The sequence below is a fragment of the Chinchilla lanigera genome, unplaced genomic scaffold (genome assembly GCF_000276665.1).
Source record: "Chinchilla lanigera isolate Chin_1 unplaced genomic scaffold, ChiLan1.0 scaffold00017, whole genome shotgun sequence".
NCBI classification, from domain to species: Eukaryota; Metazoa; Chordata; class Mammalia; order Rodentia; family Chinchillidae; genus Chinchilla; species Chinchilla lanigera.
Window position 1 is genome coordinate 16,839,769 of NW_004955418.1, and position 8,297 is coordinate 16,848,065.

The window sequence follows — 8,297 nt, forward strand, 5'->3', positions numbered from 1 at the left end:
CCGCCCACGTGCTGCCGGGGACGCGGGGACGCGCGCCCAGCCCGGAGCCCGGCGGCCGCGGCCGGATACCGAGGCTCCGCGGGCTGGAAGTGGATAAACACAGCGCCGCGGCCGGCCGAGCCCCGCGGCTGCCAATCCGCCGGCGGCGAGTTTGTTCAACTCGAAAGGCCGCGCGTAACCGGAGCCAGGAAGGGGGTGGGGCGGCGGGGCGCCGCGCGCTCGGACGGGAGCACAAAGGCGAGCGAGCTGGGGGTCGGGCCCGGGTGCCGCGCCGGGACCCAAGTCCCCCCCTCCCGCTTGGCCTTGGGCGACAGTGCCTCTGCCCGTCTGCCGCTTTGTCATTTGTCAACATGCGCTACAGCTGTTTTCTAAAATCACGCTTGGGAGGAAAGGAAAAATAAAGGCAACATTCATGCTGCCGCAGAAAAGGGTCTTTGTTCACACACCAATTAATTGGCTAATGTCGCTGCTGGTGGATTATTTACTATTTCAAGCTATATTTGGCATATTTTACCCACAGCTGCAAGTTTGTGTTTTTTTTGTTTTTTTTTTTTTAGAGTGCTGGGATTTTTAGTGGGATCGTTTTGAAAGCAACTTATGCTAGTTTGCTGGGAGGCTTCTCATCACATATTATGGCTAAATATTAAAGAATAACTCACAGACCAATCGAAAATCATGACCATGTTCATGCGAGGACGCTTTTTTTGAGGTTCTTTCCTGACGACACACTGAAGGGAAGGCTGTGAGCGTCCCTGGAGGGCCCCAGACTAACTCCATGTAAAGGAACACCGGATGACTGCTAGTAGCAGAGGGGCTGGGGTGCATGGGTCCTGCACAGACATTAGAATTCTCACAAGTGCTCGGTGTGAAAAGAGTTCTTGTTTACCCTTTACTTTGCCCTACTTTAAAATTGTGCAGTTTCTTTTCTCAACAGAGCTATTTTGAGTGTGTGAAGCATGAGCTACCGTGAAGAGGGTGCAGAGACTGCAGAGGCCTTTGGAATGTCAATGGCTTTTTATTCTGGGCCCTAATTGCTCGGTTGAAAATAGTTTCTGGTGCCCAGGTGGGGTAGGAGGGAAGGCAGTCTCTCCATGGTCACGGCTTTTTCCAAAATGAATTTCCCCCTGCACTGCCTATAATTTCGTTTAGTCTCTAGAACGTCAGCTACCTTGAAAAATTCAAGCAGACGACATCACCTTTTCTCATAGATCCAAAGTAAATATATTTTTTAAATCAGTCCTCTGTAAGAATCCACGGGTCAAGCACAAAGACGTAGAAAGGATGACTGAATAAAGAAAATGCTACATATAAATACAATGAAATTCTGTTTTGCTTGAGATAGCTTCTCACTAAGTTGCCCTGGCTGGTCTCGAACTCGTGGGCACAAGAGATCGTCCTACCTCAGGCTTACAGAGTAGTTAGGACTGCAGGCCTCTGCCACCTTGTTCACTGCCCTTTAAAAATTAATCAAACCTGGTTATATTCTACAAACAGATGAACTGTAGAATAGCATGCTAAGTTCCAGTCCAAAGGAGCAAGTTCTCTTACGTGAGATACCTAAGCTAGTCGGCCTCTGAGAAATTGAAAGTAGAACAGTGCTTACCAGGGGCTGGGGGCAGAAAAAAAGGGGTAGTTGTTCAATGAGCATACAATTTCACTTTTGCAAAAGGAAAAACTTACACCCCTCTATTGCCCAACAAAATGCATATGGCTAACACTACTATACTGAACATTAAAAACATGGTGAAGATGGTAAATTTTATGTTATGCATTTCTTTCCAAAATACAAAATACACAAGAGCAAACAGATACCAGATGTGTGACAACCTGGAAGTTGCAAGAAGGGAGAACGTATTCACTTTTCCCCTCAGTTATCAGGCTAATGCATTCAGCAATAGTGCTCTGTACAAAGTACAAGCATAAAGCTCAGATAGTGTTAAGAATTCCATGCTATGTGTCATCAGAGAAAAGTTCATAGAGGAAGTAAACCTTGTCTTGAGTCTTAAAAGATGAGGAAGAGCTCTGGAAGAAGAGGTCAGCAGGAGGAATATCTAAAGTCGGGCATGATCATGGCTTGTTCAAAGAATATGAGCTGAAGTTAGTGCTGGAGTGCAGATACCTGTATTAAACCAGGCAGAAAAGAGAGAATTGGAGGCTTCTCAAGATGTTTTCCAAGCCGGAGCTAGTGATACCCAAATTATAGTTTGGAATCCCTGGTGTAGACCTGACCACCTCCACCCTAGTCCCCATAGGTGACAAAGCCTGCCTAGTTGCTAACAAACCCACTTGGTCTTCCAAGATAACGAAACTACACTTCCTAAACTCTTTGCATACAGGTAGGGTCCCGTGATTAGTTATCACCCATGGAATGCAATCCAGTTGAGCAGTTAAGACACAGTATGCTTTCTCTGCTTTTTTTTTAATCCACCCATCAATTGGACAGCATTGACACAGCAGTGTGGAACCAGTCCCTGGGTGGCTGGTTACAGCAGAGCCCTCTCACAGCGTGCATTGTACTGTGGTATCAATGAGAAGTAGATCTTCAGTGCATTAAGCCCAACGTTTTCAGGTCACTTATTATAGCAGCTGGCGTTACTTGTCTTGGCTACTAGACTATCACAGAGAGTCCATTTCCTGACCTCTTAAGATACTTCCCATATAAGATCATTTTTTTAGTACTTTTATCTTAAATTTTTATTTGGCTTATGTATTTCTCAGCTTTCCTTCACTGTGACAAAATACCTGAGAGAAACAGCTTAAAAGAGGAAAGGTTTATTCTGGCGCATGGCTGCAGAGGTTTCAATCCCTAGGGGGCCGGCTCCAGTGCTGTGGACTTGAGCTGAGGCAGATGCATCATGGTGGAGGGGCGTGACACAGCAAAGCCATTCACTTCGTGGCATCTGGAAAGCAAAAAGAAGGGAGAGTCAAAAGAAGGGAGGCGGCTGGGGATTTAGCTCAGCAGCACCTGCCTGGCAAGCGCAAGGTTGTGAGTTAGAGTCCCAGTACCAGAAAACAAACAAAAAACAAAAAAAGAGAAGGGGTCAGGGACCAAGTACAGTCGTCCAGATTGAGCACCCTTGATCCTCTCCCTTCAAACTAAGTCACTTCCTGTTTCTGTCACCTCCCAGTAATAACATCAAATTATGATCACATGAATGGATTAACCCACTTGAAGTTAGGGCCTTCACGACGCAGTCACTTCCCCCATAATCCAGCAACTGCCCCACAAGCCTTGGAGAATATTTCAACTCCAAACCACAGCAGTTTATATATTTCTCATTTTCCTTATTGGCAGCATTTTAAAAACGTATTACTTTTACTAGAACAAATTGGAACATACTAGTTTATTACAGATCCTCAACCTCAAGGTCGCTGGGGAACATACAGGAAAGGCTTCCAGCCCAAACAATATTTTTTCCTTAAAATGTTAGTGGCCCAAATGCTGCCATTTCATATTCACTCTGTTAGATGTGTTTATCCCAGGATAAGATGTGGCATATGGTCATGGGAGCTATTGCTGGTCAGAGCTTTTGAAAAGTATGCTGGTTCCTTCATGACTAAAGAGGAAGCGAGTGTCCGTGAGGTCAGCCCTGCAGAGTGAGGCTTGGCACAAAATGTTTCCAACTGTGTGTCATGAAAACCAAGTCTCCACGGGGGTATCTTCAAGTCTTGCCTGAGGAGGCAGCAGAGAAAGATGCCAAACAAGCCCAGATCTGAACTTTGCCGTCCCCATCTTATTAAAGTTGACCAGAGTCATTTTATCAGCGCTATTTTTTCTTTCAAATATTAGAGTTCCATGTTCCCTTTAACGAAGAAGTTTCTGAGGTTAAAAACAAGCACAATTTTAAGACTACTTATTTGTAGCAGTGGTCCCCCAAGTGGGATGCGGAAGATCCCGCTGAAGTTCCAAACTATTTAAACTTCTGTTGGCAAAAGGGGGGAATTAAGCTTTACTAACATTTAATGTGCGGATTGGCAGTGGCGATCCTACTTGGTCAGTAAATGGACAGGCGTGAGGTGTTCTGAGGGAAGGGCTGTCAAGGTTCAGAACTAAAATGTCCCCTGAGTGTCTTATGTACGGAGGAGGGGATTGGATCATGAGAGGTTACACTCGCTTCATCGCTGACTGCACTGTTAGGCAGTAGCACCTGGCTGCGGGTGGTCACTGGGGCCCTGGAGGGGGTGCATTCTCGTCCCCAGCTCCTCCCTTCTCTCTCTGCCTCCTGGCTGCCATGGCTGAGGACCTTTTCCTTGTCCTGTCTGTCTGCCATCCTGTTCCTGCCCATGGAGCTAGTTGCCCATGGATGGAAATCATGAGCCCAAAATAAACCACCTTTAAACTGTGGGTATCGGGTATTTTGTCCCAGTAAGGAGAAAGCGACTAAGATGAGATTAGGACAAGCCGTGTGGCGTGGGGCAGGCAGGGAAGGGCTCTCCTTTGTACACCTTCAACTCACAGCCTCGGTTCTAGCTTCTGTATCTAGCTCAAGGGATTATGGATGATCCTTCAGTAAACTAACTCTTACAGCATGAGGCACTGGAGGTGGTATTAAAAATGCAAGCATAACAAACACAACTGGCGAGGCTGACATTTCTGCTGCCGTAGGAGCCACATGAAGGTTAAAGAAAAAAAAAAGAATGACTAGTCAGATCTGAAGAGAAAATGGCCATAATGATGGAACACTGTTTTAAGTATGAATAATTAACATTCACTTTTGCAACCATCAACTGCATCCTCAGTGTATACCATAGTTAATAAGTAACAGTATTCTGAATCAGTCGCAATTACCTTGCCATTGAAAAACTAAACATCCCATGAAAGCAGAACTCGAGTCATCCTGTATAAGTATTGTTCTGTTCAAGCCAGTCCTTTCAAGAAAAGGCACCAATAATAAATGCTAAAAAAAAAAAAAGCCTCTTTAGAAAGTCAAATAGCAACATACCATTGTGGAAATGGTTTTCTTCTTACCAAGATAAAAGTGTCTGAAATAGCACATGGAGCCCAAATGCGGAGAAAAAAAAATGCAAACAAGTTAAGAAGATAAACAAAAGGAAGGGAATCAAGAGGTGGGTGGAGGAGGGGCAGGAAGAAAGAAAAAGGGAGTGGAAAAAGGAATTAAACTGTGTTACATACATTTACCAACTCTTCACAAAGAATATAAACCCTATGTACTGCAAATATGTACAAATTTTTAAAATACTCCCATTTCTTTTTTTTTTTATTCTTTTCTTTTTGGTACTGGGAATACTCCATTTCTTGATCAGCGAATAACATGTATATGAAGCTTGCGAACACACACATAAAGCTTCACTAAACACTCAAAGATTTAAGTGTCCAAACCAGTCACACAGTGTGGGAAATTTACTATGAGGTTAAACTGAAAGCACATATGTTTTGAATGTTTTACTTTACGGTATTTGATAGGTTCTGTTTCATTGTGGTGTTTACTCGATTGTGTTTCAAGAAATATAATTTGACTTTTGTTGTGAGCCACTAGAAGAAAACTATAGTGAAGAAGATACAAATTCTTTTGTGCATAGTTGAACAATAGTGTAAATAATATATTGTTTTTTTGTTTTTTTGGTTTTTTTTTTGTCTTTTTGAGACAGTGTCGCCCTACGCAGTTCAGCTGGCCTTGAGCTCACTTTGCAGCCCAGGCTGGTCTCAAACTTACAATGATCCTCCTGCCTCAGCCTCCTGAGTGCTGGGATTCATGCCCAGCTGTATCTGGTAATCTAAGAAAACATTTTGAAACAAGAAGAATTTCAAGGTAAGCTCATAATGTGAGCAAACACATGAAATTCATTCACAGCGTATTTCACAGATAGTTATTCCATCAAAGCTGTAGCCAGAACATAGAACACTAGAGAAGGTTATCAAAGTGGTTAATTTGTGAAAACAAGAATTTATAGCATATTAAAATTGCTTTCATGGGGAAAGAAAGGAATTCTTTTGCATCGTTGGTGAGAATGTTAACTAGTACAATTGCTGAGGATATTAATATGGAGATACCTCAAAACTCTAAAACGAGAAATTTCATTTGACCCAGCTATTCCCCTTTTAGGTATCTTTCCAAAAGAGTTAAAGACATTATATTGTAGTGATACATGCATATTCATGTCCATAGCAGCACAATTCATAATAGCTAATCTTAGAAGCACCTAGATGTCTACCAATAGAAGAGTGGATAAAGAAAAAGTGATATTTACACATAGTGCGCTACTACTCTGCCATAAAGAAAGATATATTTGAATCATTTTAGGAAATCAGATATACCTTGAGACCATAATGTTAAGTGAAATAATTCAGACACTCAAGCTTATTTATCGCATGCTTTCTCTTGTATGAGAAACCCAAAGTATAAATAAAGGACAAAATAATAGATAGATAATAATAAGTAAGGGACAGACATGGTGGCACACACCTGTAATCCCAGCACTGGGGAGCTGAGAGGCAGGAGGAAGAGGAGGAGGATTGCTGTGAGTTCAAGGCCAGCCTGGGCTACATAGCAAGACCCTGTCTCTAAAAAAAAAAAAAAAATTAAATTAAATTAAAATAAGCGAATAGATAATAAGAAGTAGGGAGGTAGATCTTTTTCAAATGGGAAGGGAATCAAGAAATACAGGGAGAAGGAAATGTGGAGGGAAAGAATACGGAAAGAGTAATTGGGATGTGTTATGTATATATACCAACTCCACACAAGGGATGGAAATGTTGTGTACACATATTAGTAAAAACCAAAAATAAGTAAAATTATTCTCGTTGTTAAATATAACACAGAAAAGTGCATAAAGGCTATATTTCATAAATAATTACAAATAAATATTCCTAAAACCTTCCTGGTTTTTAAAAATACAGCATTAGCAGTGTTCATGCAGTAGTGAACACACACACACACACACCCACACACACACACGCGGTTCTTCCCCTCAGTTATAGCCTCCTTGCCTCAGAGAGAAAAAGCCTGACCTTGTGATCATTATTTATTTTTCCTTATAGTTTTCCCACGCATATGTGCATTTCTAAACAAATATTTTGGTTCTGCTTTCTTTTGTGACGTCACGTTGTGTGCACTCTTCTATGCCTTGATTCTTTGGCTCACCATCATTTGCAAAACCCAACCACGCTGATAAAGCTGCAGCTCGTCCCTTTCATTTCTTTCCGTTACTGAATAGCATCCGATGGAAATATAGGTGACCATTCACTATCTATTCCATTGTAGATAGACACAGATCATTTCTAGTGTTTGCCCATTATATAGCTGCTAGGGCCACTCTTGCTTTATAGTAAGAGTACTTGTGAGTTTGCTGGGCCATGGGGAGTGTGTGTGTGTGTCTGTCCACCCTCGGTGGGTACTAGCTGGTTCCAAACATTTTACCCATCACTGTCCCAACATCAGGGCATGAAAATCCTCCCCATAATCCTCTACATGCTTAAATATACTTACTCTTGCAGGCATTATATGAAATGCTTTACAAATACTGACTCCATTCTTACAACAACTCAGTGCAGTAGTTTCTGTTACTACCCTAATTTACAGGCGAAAACAATGGGATAGAGAGGTTGAGCAACTTGCGCACTGCTACTCAAACCCTGAATAGAGGAGCTGGGGTAAAACTCAGGTGACCGCTACCAGGACCTAAGTCTGTACCCAACTATGGTGTGGTATCTTTAAAAGTATTTCCTTATTGATCTAATTTTTGCTATTGGAAACAATACATGTAACCTATAAAAATTCACGTCTGATATAATTTCTACCTCTGTTATATATTTTACAGGTACAATTTCAGAGGATTTTGGAGACGTAAGTCAAACACGTTAGAACGTACACCACCTTCTGATTAGTTTGCAGGGACAGAGCAATGCTAGGCAAGATGGAAATGTATTGATCAAATTTCAAGCAAAACCTTTGCATAATGGTTGATGCGACTAAAAAATAAGTATCATGACTTAGGAACCCAACTAATGAAGCAGGTCTTCCACTGAATGCCACCAGTCTTTGTGAGTTCTTTTCAGAGCCCTGTTAATTAACCAGAGCATAAAATCAGGCATCTGCGTTGCTGTATCTGAGTGCAAATAACATTTAAAAAAATAATGCAGTGTATTCGATTATTCCGTCTGAAAAGCTTTATGATAATTACATCCTACAGAAAAAACATTTTGCTATTATGAATACATTTTTAAATTATTTAAAATGCAATTTACTTGATAATTATCACAACTATTGAAAAGTTTCTATTTAAGAACGTTAAATTGTGCTTGTATTGTATGAATGTAATATATGCATATAATTTCT